Source organism: Enhydra lutris, unplaced genomic scaffold, assembly GCF_002288905.1.
Source record: "Enhydra lutris kenyoni isolate GAN:26980312 unplaced genomic scaffold, ASM228890v2 scaffoldscaffold51, whole genome shotgun sequence".
Classification (NCBI taxonomy): Eukaryota; Metazoa; Chordata; class Mammalia; order Carnivora; family Mustelidae; genus Enhydra; species Enhydra lutris.
The window spans coordinates 784,960-809,800 of record NW_019154135.1 but is presented as its reverse complement, the minus strand read 5'-3'; the positions used below and the strand labels follow the sequence as shown (position 1 = coordinate 809,800).

Genomic DNA, 24,841 nt, shown 5'->3' with positions numbered 1-24,841 from the left:
CTTCAATTCCTTATGCAGAGAAACATGAACCCCAAGAACTAAGAGATTGGGCAGAAAGGCTATATTCATCTAAATTTTCTAGATTTTCACTTTAATTTTACTATCCACAGAAATCTAAATCATTCATAAACAGTTTCTTCTTTCAGGAAAACAAAAAATGCATTAGTATTAAAGGCAAAATACTACTATAGAAATTCTTCCTAAAAGTCTTCAGGATATTTCTGGGGTCAAACTTTTCTTAGTAAAACTTTTTAATCTCTTTGTGGATCCCCACAAACCTATAGCTGGTATGTTGAGACTAAGATGCAGAGTGTCCCAGACTTGTTAAAGAACTAGTAACGTCCAAACAATTGTATGCTGGTAACTGCTTCCCAGCCAGCATTCTGGGAAAAATAAAAAGTATGCATATAGATAGGTGCATGCATTTTTATAAACTGTTATAAAGAATGGTAACAGTTTACAAATAATAACAAAATATACAATATTATTTATTTAAAATTCTGTACATCTCTAATTCTGTTCTTTTACTGTTTCCTGCAAAATTCACTGTAAGTTTCTATCGCCAACAGCAGTGTTACAAAATTAGACTACAAATAAATGTTTGATTACTATGTGATTCAGCAAAAAGCCACTCGTGCCATTAATAAATATCCTGACTGAATACTGGATGATAGTTTCATTTATGTTAGCAAAAGGAAAGTGAAATACTGAAGTCTCATGTTGGAAATTCACTCATTCATCAATGATGTAAGTGATGTCCTTGTAGAATTGTATTATATTTTTTGAATACTAGAAGAATATTTGTTTATTTCTTTGTGCTCATCACAATCTAATACCTATCGAGATAGCACTCTTTAAAGTTTAATTTCCATTATTAGCATTTTCTCCATCACTTTCTCAAGTCCAGATAATAACACAATCAATAGAAGTCCTGATTTTTAGCATTTGCAAATTTCCATGGTATACTCTCTCCATGGCCAATTTCAAGCTACCAAAGTTACCTCACTGAATGTAGGGTTGGGAAAAGATACACAATATCATTGTATAGTATTCCTACCATACAAATACAATAAATATATAAAACCATAAATAATAAAGTATAGAAAAATTTTTAGGAAATGACGAATTTTGAGCATTTACTATCTTTGTTTTAAAATATAATTTATGTAATTATAGACGTATATAATCTAATTCTTGGTAGTGATTTTGTTTAACAACGGGCTCACAAAATTCCTGAATGTGGGGCGCCTGGGTGGCTCAGTGGGTTAAAGCCTCTGCCTTCGGCTCAGGTCATGATCTCAGGGTCCTGGAATCAAGCCCCACATCGGGCTTTCTGCTCTGCGAGGAGCCTGCTTCCCCCTCTCTATCTGCCTCTCTGCCTACTTGTGATCTCTGTCTGTCAAATAAATATATAAAATTAAAAAAAAAATTCCTGAATGTTTACAATCATCTCTCACAAGGCAGCGTGAGCTGGCTTCAGCATGTCACTGGCGACAGACCTGGAGAGAGATTCAAGTTTTCAGAATCTACCTTGATCAACTCCTCCCTGAGCTTTAGAATCATTGACTCGAACTGGAACTATGACTCAAAATTTAAATCCAAAGTAACTTCATCAGTAATGCCACTCATATGATTTACATTTCCTACTGTGCAAATAAATGTACCAGAACACCATCCCTAATATTTATTCTGAGTCATTTAAATGTGACATAAATTACTCTATGAAACCAAACAATTCTTGTCACCAATGCTATAAAAACACTGTAAGCCCATACACAAGAACTAAAGTTGCTCTTAGAATAATTTAAACTCCCCATCAAACAGATGGAGGGAATATCTCACCTTACGCTCATATTTATCAGGCAGAATTTATTGCTTCCCAAATACCAACTCAGGTTAGATATCAATACCTTGAATTCATACCAACAAACACAATGTGGCAATTTCATACCTATTAGTGAGCATTAAAATGACAATAATTATATATAGAATTATCCTTACTTCATTCAGAAATTAGTAACCAACAGTAAACTCAAGTAACCTAATACACAACCAAAGTAATTTCTGCTCATAACTCTATGCTCGAAATTTTCTTCTGGTTTTGATCAGGAAATTCATCTACTAATGCTACAAAGGAGATATACTTTTTGTTGCAAATTATTACCTAGAAAATCTAGAGTACATGTAACTACACGTATTAATGCATACTTAATACACCTCTCCACATACTCAGCTTGTTGGTTTGATGATTTTATTTTTTAATCCAGAAAACTAACATTGAAACAAAAAAAAATATCTGTAGATAGCTTCTAGAGACCCAAGTCATAAGGTTTTTGTGAGAACAAGAAAAAACTAACTGGTAAGGAGTACATTTATTTTATTTCACAGTTTCTCTGAGCAAGTTGAAAGCATCTCTGGGAAAGAGCACCCGAGTGTGTGTGCCACAGCTGAGAGTACCTAGGCCAAAGGAATGTCATAAAACATCTGGCATGACACAGGGCAGCCCAGAGTCTCCCCTGGGTCGGTGGTCTGAGGATCCACAGGGAGATGTGTAGGTCTGTCTGGATGCTGGGTGGGAGCCATTGCCACAAACTCTCTAGCTGAGCTCTGAGGAAAGGAATAGGTTGGCCCCTGGTGATTTACACCCTGGGTGCCCAACAAAATCTCAACCAGCCACCAGGCTAGGATGGAAACAGGGGTTATTAAAGAAGAGTAGAAAAGAGAAAGAGAAAGAAAACATTTCAGCTTCCTTAGACCCTCAACTGCATATATACTAGATACACTACATGTCAAGACTGTATCAAGGGCTTTAACTCCAACTCTCACAGTAGCAGTGTAATACAGGTACTATGTGTTCCTCACGTTACAGGTGAAGATCATAGATGTTAAGTAACAGTTAAGTGGCAAGGCTGGGGACTAGAGCCTTCTTGAGACCAGTGTCAGAATCACAGCTATATTACACTGTGCAGAAACCATGTGTCCCTCCAGATTATTACTCTCCTCTTTTCCATCTTGCTCAGTGCCCCAGGAACCTGACCTATATGGGCTACATCAAAACCTCTTTTTTCTCTCTAGTTTCTAGTTGAGTTTTGTCAATGGAAGGAAGGAAGAGAACAAAATTGGGACATTTATTCCCTCATCTCTCTTCCTGTGGGGTCTAAGAATGCCTGTATCATCCAACAGAGGTTGTCCTATCCAAATGACATTCCCCTTCTAGGTTTTGGTACCTGCCCAGTCTTTAAACCCTTTCAAGATAACTTTACTCTTTTAAGTAAAGGGAGAAACCATGGGTCCAGGGATGATGAGGTCTAAGGGTTGAGGGTGATAAGGACACTGTGTTACTAATCTTTGGGAGAGGAGTTTTCCACTATTCCTTATATTTCCCTACATTCTATCTAAATCTGTGTAAATAGTACCATTAGTGAACTCAACTTCACTCATTTGAGTGTGCCTTCTCTTTCTTGCCAGGATCCTGACTAAAACAATTACTGTATTATTCCGCCATGTATAGAAATTTTTGGTCTTTAGATAACTAGCTAATTCAAAAGGAAATGTTTTCCTACCATATTCTTGTTTTATGTTTCATTTGTTCTTAGGTAACAAAGTCTAGGGAAGTTTATAAGTATGGGAAAATTAATACTGGTGTCCTTTTATATAAAAAGCTTACATAAAGCAAAAAGAAAAAAGATGGATTCTCCATTAGAAGAAGCCAAAACAGGAAATTCACAGAGGAATTACCAATAGCCAAAAATCACAAAAAGACTATTTAAATCTGATTAGTAATCAAAGAAATGCAAAGGAAAAGAAATCCCATTTCTTACCTAACAAATTATCCAGGATCAAAAATAATTTTTAAAAATTCAGGTTTAGTGGAAGACTCAGAAAATGGTTAATCTCAAATATAGTTCACGGATGTATAAATTTGCATATCTTTTATGGAGGTCTTCAAAATGTGTATACCTATTAATCTAGTAATTATCCTTAATTAATTAGTTAATTAACCCTAAGAAAATGATTCAGGATATAAACAGAGTTTAAATTAAAATTAAAATTAGAAACAATCTAACTGTCCAACTACAGGGGATTAAATAAATAAATGATGATTTGCATGCTGTGCTCTTCACAGCATTATTTACTGATATGGAAGCAACCTAAATGTCCATTTCTAGATGAATGGATAAAGAATACATGGTTTATATGCACAATGGACTACTACTCAGCCACGGAAAAGAATAAAATCTTGCCGTATGCAACAATGTGGACAGACCAAAGGGTATTATGCTAAGTGAAATAAATTAGACAAAGACAAACACAGTGTGATTTCACTTATATATGGAATATAAAAAACAAAACAACTGAACAAATGAAACAAACAGAAAGAGACTCACATACAGAAAACAAACCAGTGGTTACCAGAGGGAAAAGCCTGTGGGATTTGGGTGACCTAATGATCCCGGACTCGATCCCAGGACCCTAAGATGATGACTTAAGCCCAACACATCATTGAGCCACCCAAGCACACTTTAATTTTAAGTTTTTATTAAAGAATAACTAATATAGGGGCACCTGGGTGGATCAGTCAATTACCCATCTGCCTTCCATTCAAGACCCATGTCGCTGGGGCACCTGGGTGGCTCAGTGGGTTAAAGCCTCTGCCTTCAGCTCAGGTCATGATCCCAGAGTCCTGGGATCAAGCCCCGAATCGGGCTCTGCTCAGCGGGGAGCCTGCTTCCTCCTCTCTCTGCCTGCCTCTCTGCCTACTTGTGATCTCCATCTTTCAAATAAATAATAAATAATCTTTAAAAAAAAAAGACCCATGTCGCTGGGCTCCATGCTCAGCAGGGAGTCTGCTTCTCCCTCTCCCTTTACCCCTCTTCCTGCTCATGCTATCTCTCTTGCAAATAAATAAAATCTTTAAAAAAATTAAAATTAAAAAAAAAACTATCTTGCTACAAAGCCAATAGATAAATGAATAGACACATCCATATGATAAAATATTTCAGTCATTTAAGCTATTGCTATAAAAATCATTTATTTTTTATTTTGTCTTTAAGATTTATTTGTTTGAGAGAAAGAGTGCACACAAAGGGAGAGGGAGAAGCAGATTCTTCACTGAACACAGAGCTAAATGCAGGGCTCAATTCCAGGACCCTGGGATTATGACTTGAGCCGAAGGCAGATGCTTAACTGACTATAACACCCTGGTGCCCCTAAAAATGTTTGTTTAGAAAAATGTTTACCTCTCACTCTCTCTTTCAAATAAATAAAATCTTAAAAAAAAGTTTAGCTTGTAGACACCTTTGGAAATCTACTTTATTATGAAGTTCTTCTCATTGGGTTTAAAGGAAATCTTTCTGTGAAGGGTTCTGTAGACTGGCATTTCATATTTCATATTTGTGGCATATGCTCTGACCTACAGAGGATGGTTACAAGTAACAAATTGGACATTTTTCCCATGGGCTCCCCTTCCCATGTGGGCTCATTTGCTGACAGCATTGCATGTGAAGGCTGGAACTGAGGGAAGTTGCATCCTGGCTTCTCATGTATCTCCTGAGGGATAGAAGGGCTGGAGGGTATTGGTCCAAAAAAACTAAGATTCTGAGCTAGAACTTTTGTCATGGTGAAAAAAACCCCTCAGAATTCAGTTCATGACTTTTCAGTTAATAAAAACCCCTCAGTCTGGCCACTATTTGAAAAACTTAGAGCAGCTGAGCAGATTTTAATTTGCTGAATCCATACTTAAAATAGCAACAGATAACTCCGAGTTTTAGTGGAGACTTTTGCTCCCCACTTTACTCAACCAGAAAAAAACCTTATATTTCACGTATATACCTATTTGTGTAAAACACCAAGAACAGGGCACCTGGATGGCTCAGTCTGTTAAGCATCTGCCTTTGGCTCAGGTAGTGATCCCAGGATCCTGGAGATCATCCCACATTGGGCTCCCTGCTTAGCGGGGAGCTTGCTTCTCCCTCCCACTCTGCTGCTCCCCCTGTTTGTGCTCTCTCTTTGTCAAATAAATAAATAAAATCTTAAAAAAGAAACAAAAGATAAAATACCAAGAACATACATTCTTGCCCCTGATGATCCTTCTTTATAGAAATTCCATACATTAGAAATGTGGAATCAATTAAGAATTCAAGATTTTTAAAGAAAGATTATTTTAGATATAGTCAGAAAAAATTTTTCAAGTACAAATTTAGAATTCATTTAATTTTAAAAGATCTTTAAAAATTGTGGTACAGATGATTTTCTTACAAACAACAATAATTACATGAAATGCCTTCAAACATACCAACTTCCTTTTACTAGCACATCCTTCTTTAGAATGTCTAGTGGTAGACATAAAGGCTCAGAAATGGTTTATTATAACTGAAATTTCTGTCTGTTATTACCAAAGAGAAATGTATTGAACTTAATATGTTAGGTTTGGGAAATCTGTTTTCATTCGCTATAACCAATGGTCTGTCATAAGTGTGGACATAGTGGGCTTTCAGATTCTACCCTCCATCTGCCCCTGACACCCTAAGATGAGACTTCCTTTATTTTTCTTGCGTTTATAAAAACCCAGTTTCCAAAACCTAAACTAAATCTCTTCATCTCTAAGAAAAATGGAAGTGATAAAGAAGGTAACTTTCAGGAGAACTAGACACACAAATATCTAGAAGATATTGATATATGCTCACTAAATGGTGTAGAAGCTATCCTTCGCTTACCCTTGTCTCAAACAAGGTCTTCTGATTTCCTTAGGAATACCTATTCACTAATAAGGGGACACTCCCCCCTCCAAAAAAAAATGACATTTACTTATTTTAATTTATCAGAAAGAAAAGGAATAGATGTGTAGAAGTAACAGTGCCTTTGTGGTGGTTTTGAAAGTTTCCATGAATTTGTTGATAGTCTCCTCATCAAAAAAGTATAGACTAGTTCCCCTCTTGTTGAATATGAGGGAGCCTTAATGACTCATGATTCTTTTTTTTTTTTTTTAAAGATTTTATTTATTTATTTGACAGACAGAAATCACAAGCAGGCAGAGAGGCAGGCAGAGAGAGAGGAAGGGAAGCAGGCTCCCTGCCGAGCAGAGAGCCCGACGCGGGACTCGATCCCAGGACCCCGAGATCATGACCCGAGCCGAAGGCAGTGGCCCAACCCACTGAGCCACCCAGGCGCCCATGACTCATGATTCTAATGAATAAAAAGAAGTGGAAGAGATGCTGTTGACTTCCAAGGACAAGGTAGAGAGGTCTAGTTTATAAAAGCCAGATTTTCCTCTCTCTTCTCTCCCTTTGCCCTGGGAATACAGCCACCATATTGAGAGGAAGCCCAGGTCACATGGAGAATACGTAGGTATTCCAGTCAACAACCCCAGAAAAGATCCCAGCCAACAGTTGACATCAACCGCCTGACATGTGAAGAAACAAGCCTTCAGACAATTCCAACTGCCTCTGCTTTGAACTGCCTCTGCTGACATCAAGTGTAAGAAAAATGCATGGACTCCACCAACCTATCGGCAAAGCAAAGATTTGTGAGCAAAATAACTGTTGTCATTGTTTAAGCCATTAAGTTTTGGGTTGGGTAATAATGCAGCCACAGATAATGTGATCAACCATATGACTGTAATGACAGTATTTGTACTTTAAGAAGCAATGGCATTTTAACTGACACTTCAGTAGAAGGCATTAGTGCTGGTGGTAGGTGCTCTGCATAGGTCTGAGGCTAGGCAGGAGGAATGGGAAGAACGTTTAGAATTCTAGCCTATGCCCTTTCTTCTCTCAAATTTTCCCAGCTTAGCTAATTCAGAAGGCCCATTTCAGTCTTTGTAATTAACACTCTACCCGGCCCTACCCCTCTTTCTACCAGGATGAATTAGAATTCTTCTCATTCCTTAACTCCTATCAGAAAAATTTATAGCTGAACACAACTCTCTCACTCTGTTCCTTTTGCCCATGGAATGGCTTCTCTGTTCTAACTTGGAGATAATCAATCTTAGAAAAATGTCTTGTCTAAATGTAGCTCTGGAGATCATGAACATACAAGTACAAGTGTTATTCAGTTGCATGTAACATGACCCTAGTCTGGCCTACTTAAGCAAAAATAAGAAAGTGGGGGAAAGGATTTGTTGTAAGGGTCTGGAGTTGTTCATGGAATCAAAGGAAAAAGTTAAACATCTAGATCTTCGAAAAGATATTAATCAAGACTTCTAGGAAATCAAGGTGGTAAAAACTACAGGCAGTTTCTAGGATCACCGCCATCTTGGATATACTCCAGCTGTTTTTCAGTCCTTGGATACCTCAGTTCAAGAATTATCTTCCTAGAAGAAAGCAAACTAATTCTCTACTTTGGGGTACATACAATCTCTTTGTCCAGAAGAAGATGGAACATCTAGGTTGATAGTTCCAGCAAGACTATCTTTCACTGGAAAGGGGTCTTTTGCCAAAGTAATACCCACAAATTGTTCACTCAATGTCCACCACAACACCTGATCTTTCAAACTAAGTTCTGGCCCTCAGTTATTCATTTGTCTAGCATCCAGTGCTTCTCTTGGAATATACTTCTCACTATGGTAAATTTCCTACCATCTATAAACTCCATGAAAACAGGAACAAAGTCTAATTCATTAGGACATTCTCAGCCCTCAGCACAATGCTTAGTGCAAAGGTGCTCAATAAATATTTGTTGAATATGTGAACAAACCCTTATTTACCTTTGTTTTGTGATTAATTTTTGCTCACACACACACATACACATGCACACACACACATTCTTCCTTTAGCTGAAGAGTAGACTCCTGTGAGTAGAGTCTATTTCCCCTTAATATTCAGTAAGTATTTACCAGGTGTGGATGATGTCTAGAAACATCCAATTCAGAAGCAGTTCAATTCAAAAAACATTTATCTGGCACTTAATATATGCAAGATCTATTATCTGTCCTCTAGGGACTTGCTACTCAGCAAGGGAGGCAGACAAATGCACAAGTCATTATAATACTAGGCAAACAGTGGAAATGGCTGCAAAAGAGGTTAAAAAAATGAGGGAATAGTTGGAAAGCAAGGGAAGGCAAGATTCATCATAATGTGTGAAATCAAGAAGCTTGGCCAAAACATTTTGACCACAGAAAGGGGAAGGGACAGCAGAATGGGACACACTCAGTAAGTGGATCTAAATAAATTAACCTCTCAATAAGTTCATTATAAGCAGCTTAGAGAACACATCAAGATATTAAATGTTATTTGTCCCTGGCCACTTTCACCTAATTGAAATGAAGTGATGGTAGCTAACAGTGTATGGCTATATAGATTCTATAGATTTTTCTCTAACAGAGTGATACCTGAATAGGAAAAAATCCCTCTCTGAGGGGTCATAAGACCAAGAACCAATAGGTCCTTCCAAAAGGTAGTATAAAAGTATTGCCATTTTCATGAGGCAAATAGCCTTTAAAAAGGTCTAATACAAGCCCACTTTAGTATTTATTTTTTTTAATTTTTATTTATTTTTTAATTTCTTTTCAGCGTTCCAGAACTCATTGTTTATGCACCACACCCAGTGCTCCATGCAATACGTGCCACTTTAGTACTTAAACGCAGAAGGTAAGCTATGAACGCCTAGGGGTGTCTAAGACTGTTACAGTCTTGAAGATTTTTGAGCCACCAGACATAAAAGCAGAGAAATCAGTAAAAAAAAAAAAAGAAAGAAAGAAAGAAAGAAAGAAAAAGAAAAAAGAAAAAAAGAAAAAGGTCTTAACCTGGAAGAAGCAATTCTTCTCCTAAGCACTGACTTTTAGTCAGGACTGATTAAAAAGGCAACTTAACAACTTCTTCTCCTTCTCCTCTTCCTCCTCCTCCTTCTTCTTCTTTTGAGATTTTATTTATTTATTTGACACAGAAAGAGAGAGAGAGAGCACAACCAGGGGAGAGGCAGAGGGACAAGCAGACTCCCTGCTGAGCAGGGATTCTGATGAGGGACTCAATCCCAGGAGCCTGTGATCATGACCTTAGCCAAAGGCAGTCACTTAACCGACTGAGCCACCCAGGTACCCAGCAACTTAACTTTCATAAAAATATGAAAAATTGGGCAATTCAGCTGTTGAATGCACTGCTTGAAGAAAGTATCTTCCAGGTTGTGGTTAGAAGACACGGGTGTGGGAAAGACACATCAGAGCTGGAGGTGAGGCTCAGTAAATAAAACCTGTACCCAATCTACAGCACAGTCTGAAGAGGGGAGTTCCCTTCTCTCTGTACAAACCCTTAATAGAGCCACACTTCATGTTAGATTTCCCAACATCATCCTTTCCAGGCTCATTACTACCCAACAGCACAGCCAAGTGGAGACAGGTCTGTACGGTTACCCAAACAAAAGATCACAGAGGGTGATAAAAGCTGGGACCAGTAAGAGACAAAACATCCTATATATATACGCAGTGAAGAAACTCAGAACTGTCAAATAGACACTTTATATGAAGGGGAGGGTCACTGGCATGAACTTCAAGGAAAACTTTTCTCTTCTACTTAAAATTTTTTAAAGGTTTTATTTATTTATTTATTTATTTGAGAGAATGAGAGACAGAGAGAGACAGATAGAGAGAGAGAGCACAAGGGAGAGGAAGAAGCAGGCTCCCTGCTGAGCAAGAAGCCCGAGGTGAGGCTTGATCCCAGGACCCCGGGATCATGACCTGAGCCGAAGGCAGAAACCCAACTGAGTGAGCCACATAGGTGCCTCAGAAGTGCCAATAATTTCTGACAAATGTACATGGGGCATGGATAAATATGTAATTAAAAATGTGTGGGTTTGTCATGGTAACCACAACAGAAGGATGCTCCTCTAGTGATCCTGACTTCTTTGGTGGTGTCTATAAAAGGAAGTAGTTTTAGCAATATCAACCAAAATCTCTAAATATCCTTAATAAATGTCATAGCACATTGCCCCCTAAATATGGCCTCAAATATCAATTTAACCTACTTAAATTTCACAGCATGTTCAGCTCTTAAAAACGTGGCTTTTTGAAAGACTTTTTTGAGGCTGTCATTTTATTTTAGGTTTATTCGTTAAAAAAGAATGTATAAAGGGTTCATTGTGGAAGATTAGAAAGTCCTAATTAAACATTGGCTATAAAAAATCCCCAAAGGAATGAAGACACCATGGATTTCTACTTGCAGCTCAATTCCAATACTTAACACATAACCAACGCTTTGAGAGGAGGGCATTACTGTGGAGACAGAAGAGAGCTCCCCACTGGGACAGAGAAGACCCAGAGCTAATTTAATCCTCTTTACTTCTGGAGCAGAGATGATTCTCTCTATACCTAGCTCCAATCCTGTCTTTTATGGAGAAAGTTAGATTAGGAAGACAGACCTTAGTGTTTAAAACACCTACCTCGTTTGACCATTAATGTCTGATCCACACTTCCTGTGGGGTCATTTCTCAGACCTGAGAAAGAGAACACTATTGGTCCAAGAAGTGAGCAAAAGAACCTCACATTTCTGAAATCTACCCCCCCACCCAAGTACAGGCACTTCACTTGCCTTCCTGTACATAATTTTCAACACCTTGTCAGATGTGATCTGACTTCTCACATTACAGAGGAGGAAATGGGCGTACAAGAAATCATACCCATCTGTGTAGGTCAAGAGCAGTGTTTTGAGCCCTGGTTACAATCCTTCTGGCAAGCCATTGTTCCCCTATCTTCCTGGGAGTTCAATGGAATGTTTCTTTCTCCGAAATGTTGCAGAGTTCACCTTGCTATGGTGAACATCGGAGGATGTTCTGAGAAGATCTCTGAGCATTGAATCAGAGGCAAATGCTATGCTCTCAATTTTGGCAACAATGTGGTCCAGGAGGAAAGAAATAAGGGCTTGGCCTAAGATCTGGCAAGTGCCCTTGGAGAGACAATGAACTCGCCTCAGAGGGAAAGCACCGAGAGGCACGCTGCCATCAGGGTAGCGACCTAACCACACGTTAGAGAAGCATTTGCTGTCGCCCACGGACATCTGGTTTCATGTCACTTCTCAGTGCCAAAATTATTTTTAAAATTTCTATGATTTGAAAGAATCACACACTCCAATATTTTAAATTTAGAGAAGAGTAAGATATATAACTGCCCACTTCCATCCTTGCCCATCACACTGCCCACATACTCCCCAAGACGAAAAAGTGAATTATTGCCTCCTCTAGAACTTGTTTGACATCTACTTGTAAGTCTGAATCCTTTCTTCAACGGACTGTGGAGGAAAGCAGTACCTTATGTCCTAAAGAAGGAAGGAGAGTTGTCTCCAGGAGGAAAAAGATCCCCAGAACTTTACTTTGGCCAAGAGAGCTCTGGGGGCTGACACTTCCTCAGGGAGGAGTGTGGCTAATTCCGCAGGCCTCAGAAATTTCCCTGTTGGTTTTCTGATATCTGCTGCTAAAATTTAATTGAATTCCTTCTAACAACGGCAAGTTGAGTTTCAGCTCTTAAGAAAAGTGTGGGATGGCTGATATTTGTTGAATGCTGGGCTTGACACACGTCACCTCATTTCAACATGAAGCTGCCCCATGAAGGAAATACCATCAATGGCTGCATACAGGAATGGGGAAGCCGAGGCCTGGACACGCTCCGCACCTCGCCCACCCAGCCCACAAAAAAGCAGCCTGCCTCCAAAGCCTGGACCCACTACATTATATTACATGACAAACAATAATCTTGGGAGGAGAATGGAAGTGGGAGAGATGGGGAGGAAAAGATAAATTCAGTTCATTCTCCCTTTGGACAAGACTGAGAAACAATGGCTGAAGAATCCCAATTGTGTTTTAGAGCGTAAGCACCAAACCCTGGGATGAAAACATCATGAACGCAGTGTGTCCTGGATCATGCCAAGAAGCCTTTCTTCCTCCTCACTTTTTTGGGGGATAATGGTTTTTCTCAACTGTTTCGGCTTCTGACCAATGAACTACACATGGTTTTGAAGGTGAAGTTTTCCCGAAGAGGCATGGGAAACGTGGAATGTCAATATGCCATGTGGGTCTTGGGCTAAGGAGTGACCCTGTCTGCCTCAGCATCCAGGGTAAGGGGTGTTCAAGACGGGGCAGTTGATTCTTTCCAGTGTATTCTCCACTGAGGCCACAGAGCACATCACCGCTCCTACCACAGAACACACACTCAGCTTGCTGAGTGGATGAATTCACTGTTGAATGTGGAACACACACACTGCACGGCACAGAAAGGGCTGATATAACAAACAGAACAAATGATGGGTTTCTACGATGCCATGAGGTACCTACACTGGGCATATGCTCATCTCCTTTGTCTTGATGCGTGAAACATAGCACGAGAGCATGGAAGTTAGTTTCAAAACACTTTGCAGCATAAAAGAGAAATATAAGAAACGCCGACACAGAGTGTTGAGGAAAATTCCTAGGAAAAGTAATTTTGAAGACTCAATATAGAAATGATCCCAGGATATCATGGTCTTATTTTCATCAATTGTTTTATTTTGAGACAAAAACTGGCTCTTCTAACTTCTACAGATGCACTCCCTCCACCAAAAATAAATAAATAAATAAATAAGAATGTTATCTGATATAGCTCTCTGACTGTCACAGAGCAAAGGAGGAAATGTGATAAATTTTGACAGAGAATAATAATAATAATTTTAAAACTCCTTTATTTATTCTTTAGTGCCCTCCCTGGAAAAGGGCACATATACTAAGAATGGCATAAAATGACAAATATAATGATGTTGTAATTTCAAAGAGCGCCAAATGTTAAAAATTTGATGACCAGCATAAAATAGCCTCATAATTACATTTATATTGAAAATGTCATCCCCTTTTACCTATATATTAAATATATGAAATCAATGTTTCAAGTATTTAAAAAATAATCTCACCTATGTATTTCTTTCCTCCGATAGGCACAACTGGGCTGTTTTGTTTTGGCGCTAAATGAAGAATTTCGTTAGATAAGCTAATTTTCAAATATTGTTAAACTAAGCCATTCAGTTATTTTTACGTTCACTTGTTAAATGTTCAAATACGGCCACATTATAAGCACCGATTTTTGCGTTTGGCTGTCTCTTTTTAAATTTTAAGTCGTCTTTTTTCCTTCTTCTTCCCAGGCTGCAAAAGCGTATTACCAAATAAACTGACACAACATCTGAGCAACTAACATAAACGTGCAATTTTAATGCCTTCTAATCACACAAATCAATATGAGATTTTTGTGCCTGCGCCTGACCTCCTTCAAATTATCCCCCCATTTTGGTGGAATCAGAACGAGTGTGGGCTATTTGATAAAAAACCCTAAGTGTGTGAAATGAGAGCTCTCGCCTCTTCTGCCGGACTCCCCTTGACAGAAAGATGATAGAAGCATCACATCCTTGGAAGAGTAAATGCAAACTGACAAGAGATGAGCCTTTAGATGTTGAATATAATCTTGAATTGTGCTTGAAGTGTCTTATTATCTTGTCTTTTGATGTCTGAAGGGGCAGCTCATTGTTAGAAAAAGGAAAAGCCGCTGCGCATCTTTGCCATCTTTAAAAATTGTTTGGCCTTTAACAACTGCTTCTCCAACTAATGTCCATTTCTCCTGACAATAAATACGGCAGGTCGTCGGCAAGTGACAAACAATTTACTTTACATGCCACACTTTTATGGGTTTTGAGAGCTCATGTGGAAGCAGATTTTTTAAAAGTCCGGAGAAATTAGCAGTGTTACACACGTTAAGAGGACAGAGGTCTCTGTGCGTACGCTGATGCGGCCGCGTGGTTATTTCCTGCTGGCCTGGGGCTCGTTTTCTTCCTCACTCATGCTGGATTCAATCTTTCAGCTCTTTATTTATCATGGACTAAAAAGGTCCTGGGAAAATGAAACTGCAACACCCCAGTCTGAGATATCCCATGAAGGAAAGGCCCTACAGCGGAATTTGGAACCTTACATAAATGGAAGCCCATGTCTCAGAAGGGTATCAAGTTCAACACGGGGTTGAAGGAATTTGGCCTTTGCCCTCAGAGCCTTTAGCACTTCCTAATTTCTGCTGTCCTTCTGGGTGCCCCGCACCTTTCGCGTCTACCATTTGTTTTGTGGGTTTTGTTTTAACTTGAAAGTTTAATGATGCTCCCAGTCAACGGGATTCCACAGGAGCTAAATCACAGGCATGCTACTTTTCTGTCACCCAGCCAGATTTTGTGAAAGCTTTCAAGATCTTTTCTCAGACCTCCGTCACTCTAAGAATCCATAAGAATTCTCAGAAGGACCATAAACTGTTACAGGGTTCAGGTTATTGTATCATTATAAAAACATATTGATACACTGCAGACGACAAGAGAGGTGACCACCAGCCTAAGCTTGTATGGCCATCCCCATGCCATCAGCAATGGCCAATCTGACCATTTCTGGTTTTGTGAGTGTTTGCGCGTGTGTGTGCGCGCGCGCGCGTCGGTGCACATGTGCTTGTTTGATTGTTTTAAGCAGGCAGCCATAGCCATTAATCCCTTTTGAGGCATGGCAGCTAATTTTTGACACTTTTCTGATTGCCTGTGGATTCTGACCGGATTGTTCGCAAATTACAATAAACGTGGATTCTAATGGCTGAAAGAGAGATTCTGACCTACGGCAAGGAAATAGACGAGCATCCCTGAGAATCTAATCTTTTGGTGACTCTTAAGAGTAAAACCTGCCTTAATCTAAGGCATCAGAAAGAGAGGAACCAGTCAATTCTAAAATAGTGATGTAGGTTTCTTTCCAAAAGTTTATGAAAGTTTTCCCACATAATCCAGATAATCTCTTTTCTGACTATTCATGCAGGGATTAAAGGATAGTGTGTTCGCTTTCTTCCCTGTTTCTTTCCTGCTTCTCCTTTTGAAAATACTGGGCTTCCTTTTTTAACATGTTTCTATTTCACGATATTTTGCTACATGAAATTAGATCTATCAAAGAGAAAATGCAGGTTTGGAAAAGGGCATTTCACCTCCCCTCCATACCACTACACAGTTTTAAATACAGGAAAATGTGTTTTTCCATTTGATTTTTTTATTCTCTTCTACCCTTGGTTGATTTTGGCAAAAAATTCACTCTGCAGTAATAATTTTTCATGCTTTATAAACAGCTTCAAATGTTTGCATTTTTAAATCAAATTAATCCCTCACAACCCTTCTACTTTGACGGTGGTGATTCTCTCCTGCAATAAGTCACCCCAAACCATTCATTCATAAAAGTAAATCTTGCCATACTGCTGTTCAAAGACAAATCAGCACATACGTGACCATCAAGAACTGCAAAAGGAGAGTCAGTACACCATGCTATTTTAATAGCAAATGTTTAAAATGTGATTTCTTTATTGTGCATCAGACACCCATTCTATCTGGATGTGTGTCCAGGTAAATGTTCATTTAGGTCCGTGAAATCCTTCTAGGCAAAAATTGTGTTTTCAGTGCAGAGAACAAATGCTTTTTACTTAAAAGAGAAAAAGATAAATGTTTGGTGCATATACCCACAAGTAGACAAATACTCAGGTTCCTAATATTTAGATTCCAAACGCCTTTCTCTCATTTGGGCAAGTTTTGCATGTTTAAATATATATATTGCCTATAAATCAAACTGTGCAGAAACGCTCAAATCTCTTTGCTGCATTAACTGCACAAATTCTAAGAAATCCTGTTGTCTCCTCCGCTCAGTAAAGAGCAGCTTCAAACAAGACACTAGAGCTTGGATAATAGGCCAACTATGCCCGAAGCAATACTATGTAATATGATTAGTTGTCCTTTATTGGTAAACTATTCATTTTGATAATTTTACCTGGAAACTATGTCTTTGAGAGTTCATAGGTACAGAAGAAGCACATTTAAATGATCGTGTGAACTTAAAAAAAAAAAGCCTATTATTATAAATTAGGCTTTATTAATTTTATGAGAAAGACATACCTATGACAAAGTGAGTAAGACAAATCTGAAGTATCACATGAACACAGGAGAAAATACGGAGAACACGCCATAGACACACACATATGTGTTTGACACACCCACGTTTTACGTGGATAGCATTGCATTAATTCACTGTGTATTCACGGTGTTGAAGAGAGAAAACACAGGGAAACAAAGTATGAAAGTGATAAGAAAATGGAAAACGTGCACTGTTATTTTAAAACACTAGGCTAATATTAGTCCTTAAATATGAGTTTCTTGGATTTCACAAACTTTTATCACCATTTCTCATCATTAATAGGAAGAAATCAAAGTAACGCAAGAGATTTGGAAAGCACATCCACCTAAAAAACATTGATTATTTCAGAAAAAAGACATAACACTGAGAAATGCCAAACAGCACAGAGCAGGACAAACACATTCCTGAGATTGTGAAATTTTTTCATGGTGGCTACCACTAGCACATACTGAGTGTCCTAAAAATCCCTTAATAGTCTACCTCATCCTCAGGCTCAATGAGCAGGTTTTGATGTAGTTCATTACCAAGAACATTTTTTAACCATCTCAAGGAAGGCAAGTTTCATCACAGAATCCCACTTTCCAATGAACTTCAGGATGGCAGGCGGCTTAAGCATTTACTTTCTGTGTAATGCTATCATTTAATTCCTTCATTGTAATGTGATCACTTCCCTTATATTTTCCATTTGTTTTGAGGACAGTGCAGTCCTCTAAGAAAAGTGACTTAGATTGCATTAGTTCTGTTGTTCCAGGTCGCTAATTTTTTAATGAAAATAAAAACCAATGTATTCTCACCACATGTAGCACTTTCAAAGGAAAGACTGTAAGAGCCATTTGAGCCTGGATTTTCTTTTAAATTCTCAAATAAAATAAAGACATTCATATAACATACCAGGATGTTCAAAAAGTAGCAGCTAACTATTACAAAGAGATGTCAAGAGCTATGCATCTTTATTAGGTGGCTTTTAAAAATGGTCTTTGAATATCTAACAAAACAAAGGGTTGGTTTTTTTTTTCCATTTCTCTGAGAATGATAGAATTCAACCAAAAGAGAGTCAGTGTTGTTCTTGCTGACCTCTGTGTTCGCATTAAAATGGCTGAGTCGATTTTTGATAGCTCACAGTAGTATCACAACACAGAGGAAGAGCTGTTACCCAACCAGTCTGCACTTGTTTCATATTTTTATAAAATCTGACTCTGGGAGTCAGGAGGTGGGAGTTCACATGGAAAAGGCTGAGTCAAGTCCACATGCGTAATAAACAGGCATCCTCAGAAGCCCCCATACTGCCAAAGCCCAAATACTCCTTCTGAACAAATTTTAATATAAATATTACTATGGTCTTTCCAAAGAAAAGTCCAGTGTTGACAGACTCAGAGCACCGCCCAGCTCATAGCACGAAGGGACATGCCCCACTGTAAACACCAGCTTGCAACAAATCACGCTCACTTACTTCCCTCTTTTAAAAAAAAAAAAAAAAGACACTTGAAATTTTAAAGGATAAACATTTTAAAAGTAAGACCGAAATGTCATTAATAAAGGAAAGCTGAACAAAAACACCAGCGAAGTAGAGACCCTCGGAAGACAACAAACAAGAAAATTCCAGAGCCATGCTGGAGAATGGCAGCTGTTACTAGAAACTCTCTCTCTCTCGCTACCTCTGCCTTTGGATATTTTTAAAAAATTTATTAACCTGACAGCAGGAAACTTTACACAGATTGCCCCCTGGCAGGGTGCCAGTTTGGTATAAACACTTTGCTATCTTTTTCTTTAGCATAAGAAAATCAAGAAACATGTTAAGTGGAGCCAGGTGCATATTTGGGCAAACGTGACTGTTCCTTGCCCGGTCTCGGCACCCAGGGGAAGGCCTGAGAATAATCAGGAGCCCAATAGCAGAGCGGCACCCTTCCTCCTTCCTCCTTCACGTCCACTTTCTTTTTAATGTGTGGGTGTCTGATGTATTATTAATCCCCAAACATAAGCCAGCAAGATCGCCAAAGGAAGTACCAGTCTTCTCGCAAATTATTTGTTTACTATTTAAGAGCAAGCAAGGTGCACTCGAAATAGTCACTTAAGTCTCATTTCTCAAGTGGGGGAAATTTTTATTTGGCCAGTTCTTACAAGAAGAACACTATCTCTATAATTAAGTCAGGTAATTGAGATAGAAGACAATCTACTTAAGGGCCGAGCCTTGGGAGCTTGAATCTGGAATGCACCTCTATTTATTAATTATGACACAAACTGGGCTGGGTGAACGATAAAACCTCTCCTGTGCCCCGTAACCTTTAAGTCAGAAACATCCAAGATGCTAAAAAGACGAAAATGAACGCCTTTAAAGGGGGGGATGATGCAGATTAATGTAATTCCTAATACTTTGTCTTATTTCCAATCCTATATAGGACCATTTAACAACAATGACAACAAAATAGAAGAATAGTAGCCACCAAGGTAGAAGAAAAATGTAAAACCATACCAGCATTTTAGTTTGCTAATGTGTTAGCATAGACAACATCTTCAGACACTTGCAATATCGAACTTTCTTCTATAAACAGATGTCTGACCTGAGCACCCCAGGCTCGGCAGAAACAGAAAAGGGAGCCACTAAGAGAGTCCCCACTGAATCTCGTGTCACGTACTGTGTCCATTAAAGTGTCACTTAGAAATGAGCATAGCTCAGCCAACAAATATGGCGAAAAGTTTGAACATCCGGGCTAGTGCCTATGGATTTATTTGTATTTCAAAACTTACACATTAACCCTATTTCAAGTGGATTTACTTATCAAGGTAGTATCACAATGGTTTTTGGGGGGAGGGGGAGGAACACTAAAACTAAGTCTGTCTATATACACAGAGTGGGTTTTTTTTTTTAAAAGAAATACCTAGGTGCATTAGGTTGCCCTAAATGTTCAGGAATGTATCCAAATGTGCATTTCCCCCTCAGTAGTCAGAGAAAAATACCATAAGGGCTTGTTTGCCTATTAAATAATATCTGATGTTTGACAAATACTTTATCATGCATCTCATTTACTTACACAAATATAGGTTTCCATTGGTTTCTTTTAAATAGCTATTTGGGCATAGAATCTATTCTCCAAATTATTTAGTTAAAAGTAGAGATCTTGGATATTTCCCAAGCAACATACACTTTCTTCAGTGAAAAAATCGAGTACATTTTCCATTAAAAGACTATCAAAACTCATAAAAATATAGAAGCACAATGCATATGGTAAATAAATTTATTTCTCTAGGGAATATTCCCCATCACCTGCCAGCTAAATCCTTCTTGGGCTTCAGCCTGACATCCTGGTTACTGGTCCCAGCATATTTCATGAGAATATTATAAATATCCAAGACACTGGAACCTTGAGAGAGATGTTTCAATAAAGTCATACAGTGATGCCATAATGAAGGCTTCTACTCGTTCACAGGCAGCCTGGCCACAAAGAGCAGCCCCCCCCAATAATGCCCCACCAGTGACCTCCATGTTGACCTGCAGGGACCACTGTCTCAAGGGGTGACAAGACAATTTAATCCTTTATCCCTTTGTCATTGAAAAGGACTCCACTGCCATAAATTCTAATCAAGTCAAACTGGCTGGCAATTAAAAAAAAATCTTATAAAGCATGTTTTTATGAGAAAGATAACAGAAAGGAAGGGAAAAAGAAAAACCCTACAGATGGGACATTTTCCAGCCAGGAAGAATCACTGACCCAACTTTCAACCCTTTTCTGAAAGTTCACAGGTAAATGATATTGAAAACACCCACGCCTGCATGTATCTGCAATTTCTCTTAACCCAGAAAAACACAGCAGCATGACAGAAAACTAAGCATCCCTCTTTACCTCGGGTCCAACATGTATAAATGTTTTTTCTGTTTACATCTCAGCTCAGGGCTTTGGAGCTGTGTGCCCAGTTCACGGACGGTGGGGTACAACCAAGCAGCGGAGCAAGACAGGGGCCCAGCCACCCGAGGTCGTTGCGATTTTAAGAAAAGCAATCATGAGGTTTATCTTGAAACAATAAAACTACTCCCAGGAGGAGCACAGTTAATAAATCATCTTTCAAATTTCAAATATATCTGGGAGAAAATATTTAGGGCCTGTTTTATGCACTCTCGCTTCTTCAGCCAAGACTGCATGGGAAAACTTTAGTACAGATATTTTTCTGGGGATATATATTACTTTTATCCTTCCTGTGGCCATCTTTCCGACGAAGTTGTTGATGCTCCACCATTTGAATTTTAGCATCCAACTTGACGGAATGGGGACCCCTGAATTCTTGATGAGCATGACTAAAAACGAAGCACCACATTTAGACGGGGGCATAAATGTCACCCGAGAAACACAGCAACCTCTTCCTTTTGAGATCCTTTGCCAAAGGCCAGTTCTGAGAATGGTTTCGAATATGTACATCACCGGTCACATATTAAATGGCTGGCCCCGTGCGCCATCGCTCATTCGATCCTGCAACGGAAACCCAGGGAGATGGGGAGCCCCATTCTCTGATAGCACCCCCCCACACACACACACCATCAACATGCAAGTCTCTTCTCGTCCATACCATTTCCTACAGCTCAGAGCTCAGCAGAATACAGTCAAGGACCGAAAAGAAGGAGACGGTTATTCCACAGGCTTTCCAAGAATAAATAACGTACCACTTAATGATATCACAGAGAACTACCTCCCGACACGTTTCTCAATGAAACGTGGATTCAGCTCTCCTAAGTGTACTTGAGTCTCCATAGCTGTTCAAGTTAAGCAAAATGTTACCTCTGATGTAATTACTTCATAAAACACAAGGGCCCTTTTCTGAACTTTCTACTGAGGCTGGCATATGACTTCTGGTTTTCTCCTTCCGGTATTCTGAGCTGCACGGGGCACGGAAACATCCTGGACAGTGTGTTTCCCTTTGGATGCTGTTAAGAGCAGAGGTGCAATTTCAGGAGAGGCATAAAAGACCCACCGGTTCCTGGAATTTCCTTTGTTTATCCATAGAGGGCATCCGTATTAGCCTTTCTGCTGCAGTTTTGGGCTGAAGGTGCCCATACTGTGACAGAAACAGGCTTGTGCTCTGGGCTGCTGATTTCAATGAGGCAGAGAAGGGGGAATAATTTCCAAAGAAATCCATCAATACTGAAATTTCAGGTACAGTACAAAAAAAAACAAAAAACCTAAAGAACAAACAAAAAACCAAACTGAGCTCTTTTTGCCTCCTGTTGTTGCTAAATGTCTCTCCACAAAAGTGAACACATCGAGATGTTCACAGTTTGTCTTAATCTGCTCCTTTCCTTACGGGAAGCAGGTTTTCAAGAACGCAATACGCATACCATGAGGGTGACCGTTTGAGGGAATGTTTAGGAAATCACGGTTGAGAGCTAAACCTGGATGCTCTCAGTTATTTGGGAAAAACTGTAATTCTTCATTGTCAGGCTAAGAGGATCATGAAAACCATGGATAAGAACAAAACCACTTGAGTGTATTCATGTCAAATAAAACGATGGTCCATTCAATGGTCACTCGTTAAGGGCAGCCAAAGTTGATAAAAATCCTGGGAGAGAATTATTCTAAAAAGTTTTAGTCAGTTACACAAGCTGGGATTTCTAAGGCTAAGTCTCGGTGATATTAACAGCATAGAACACAATAAAAAGCTCAAGAAGCCTCAGGGAACATTGGGTGCTTCCTTCAATGGACCTTCTAGTCCCTCTGCCTCCCAACCTCTCCAGCAGTTTTCGAAACTGCTAACCTACTGGTTGCTTCTTTACTGAACTGGAAACTGGAAAATAGTCACACTGTATTCAAAAAAGCACTCTAGAGACCAAATAAAATTAAGTGACTCTATAAGGACTATAGATGAAAGATGGAGATTTTACCTGGTGCCCTCTCACAAATTCAGAAGTTGGGAATTTTAAAGTGAGGATGAGTGCCTTTAAATGCCCACCATGATTTCTACCCTGTAAATATTCCACTTCAGATTATATTTTCAATGAACTTTTAATTCAAACCTCTTTGACTCTCTTCGGGTTTTTAAAAAATTTTTTTAAGTTTATTTCCCTTCCCATGTAAAATAACAGATCTATAACAATTTTCAAAAGCAGGAAATCTAAACAAATATTGAGAAGCCAAATGAATCATCCTTCTATTGGTTTACTTGAAGGAAAAACAAAACAACACAAAACAAGCTGGGGTTATAAGTGAAAGTCTCCAAAATGTATTTACTTTTTAAAAATGCATGCAAAGTTTAGGAGGAAGTAACCCACTATCCACAGTTCTGTTGAATTCACAGTTGATTACTTTTTAAAAGTAAAAATGCTCGGTATTAGCATCCCCAACATCAGAAAGACTGGAGCGTGGCTTTGCCTTTCTGTAATTTATAATTTTATCTGACTTCTCTCCCTAACCCCCTGAAAGGAAATGAGTGTTCTAGGACATGACTCTCCCTACACGCATAAAAACTGAAACTACAACAAAATATTCCTTTAGAGGGCAAATGCTAAAATCTTAATGCCTATGTGTAAAAAAGAAAAAAAAATCTATGTGGCAGGTGGAATCGCTGCTTTTTGAAAAAGTGTAGTTTAACAAGAATTTCTTGAAACTGAGATCTATTCTACTCCGAACTATAAAGCTGTATTTTACCAATAGAAAATCTGAAACAGAAAGTTTCTCAGCAACAACCCTCTCGTGTTTGACTGAGTGAGCATTTCAAATCAAAGAAAAGCTCCTCTGTTGAAGCTGGCCTAGAGTTGCCAAACACCGAAGCTGCTTTCTTCCTGGAGGCTAAAAAAAAAAATTAAGGATTTTTTTTTTTTTAGCTGAATTAACGACTTTCTCAACAAAGCAGTCTATGCAGCAGTGTTGTTTCTCTTTGACATTCAGGCACACGGCTGTGTTTTTAACCTGAGACCCAGCAGTGCTCTGCTTAGTATACATGTATCTCTATCTATCTATAAAATCAGGTATATATCAGGTTAATATACATAGGTATAAACAGGTTAGTAGGTATTAACACATATTCAGTGTTATAAGTATACAAACACTGGAAAATAATTAAAAGCAAGTGTTTCAGGAGCAAGGTTTCTGAAAACCTACTGTCACTCTATCCCACAAAGTGCCTCTCCAGCCCAGACATCTCTCACCATCCATCACTCAGTCACGCGCCTCAACAGCCCGCTCCCCTTCCTGATTAGAGATCACAGTTGCTTGAGTTGGCTTACAGAGTGTCATCTGTTTGAATGACAGATGTCTTTGCTGGAGTGGCACTCTGCTCGCTCTTGTTTTGTTTACGGAACAAAGATTCCTGTAAGGTCCTGGGCTGCCTGCACGTTTAGGAAGAGCCTGTAAACACCTGGTCAAGGGAAGACGGGCAGAGGAGGGCTGCAAAGGACCTCTTCTCTTCCCTGGCCCCCCTGCTAGAAGGAGACATACCCACTCTAACCGTGATCACAAAAATGTTATTTCTCTGAGCAATTCCCATAGCCACCTTTGTTTACCTGGCACACAGAGACCTGTATCGATATTTCCCAGTTCCCTCTTTCGTCTTTTGACTACAGATAATAACTCTTAACTCTCCTTCCCCTTAACAAAAGGCTGCAAAGCAACCCAAAACCGAGTCGATATTTATTCAATAAATGTTAACCAATTCTCACGATGGAACTGATTTCCTGATTATTATTACCATCTTCATCTTTTTCTTCTTTCCTTCTTTTTTTTTTTTTTTTTTTTTAAATTATTTCTAACCCGGGGACTCTGGCAGTATCTGGCAAGCCCCAAGGAGCAGCGAGGAAGTTCCTTGCTGGGAAAAGTTTGGAGGACATCCTGCCAGCCTCCTGGAATGGGCTCCGGTGGCTCGGCCCCTCCAAGATGCGACGCTCCTCTTTAGCACTTACAAGAAAATTGAATGAACAACAGGGAAAAGGTGGTGGGGATGGGGTGGGGGG

The 24,841-nt window shown here is 39.1% G+C and overlaps 1 protein-coding gene across 1 annotated transcript in view; it reads right to left on the bottom strand.

The window, feature by feature from the left end:
* Positions 1-24,841, bottom strand: part of LOC111157058 (POU class 6 homeobox 2) — a 364,879-nt gene that overhangs the window by 339,814 nt on the left and 224 nt on the right. The gene's annotated exons all lie outside the window — the stretch shown is intronic.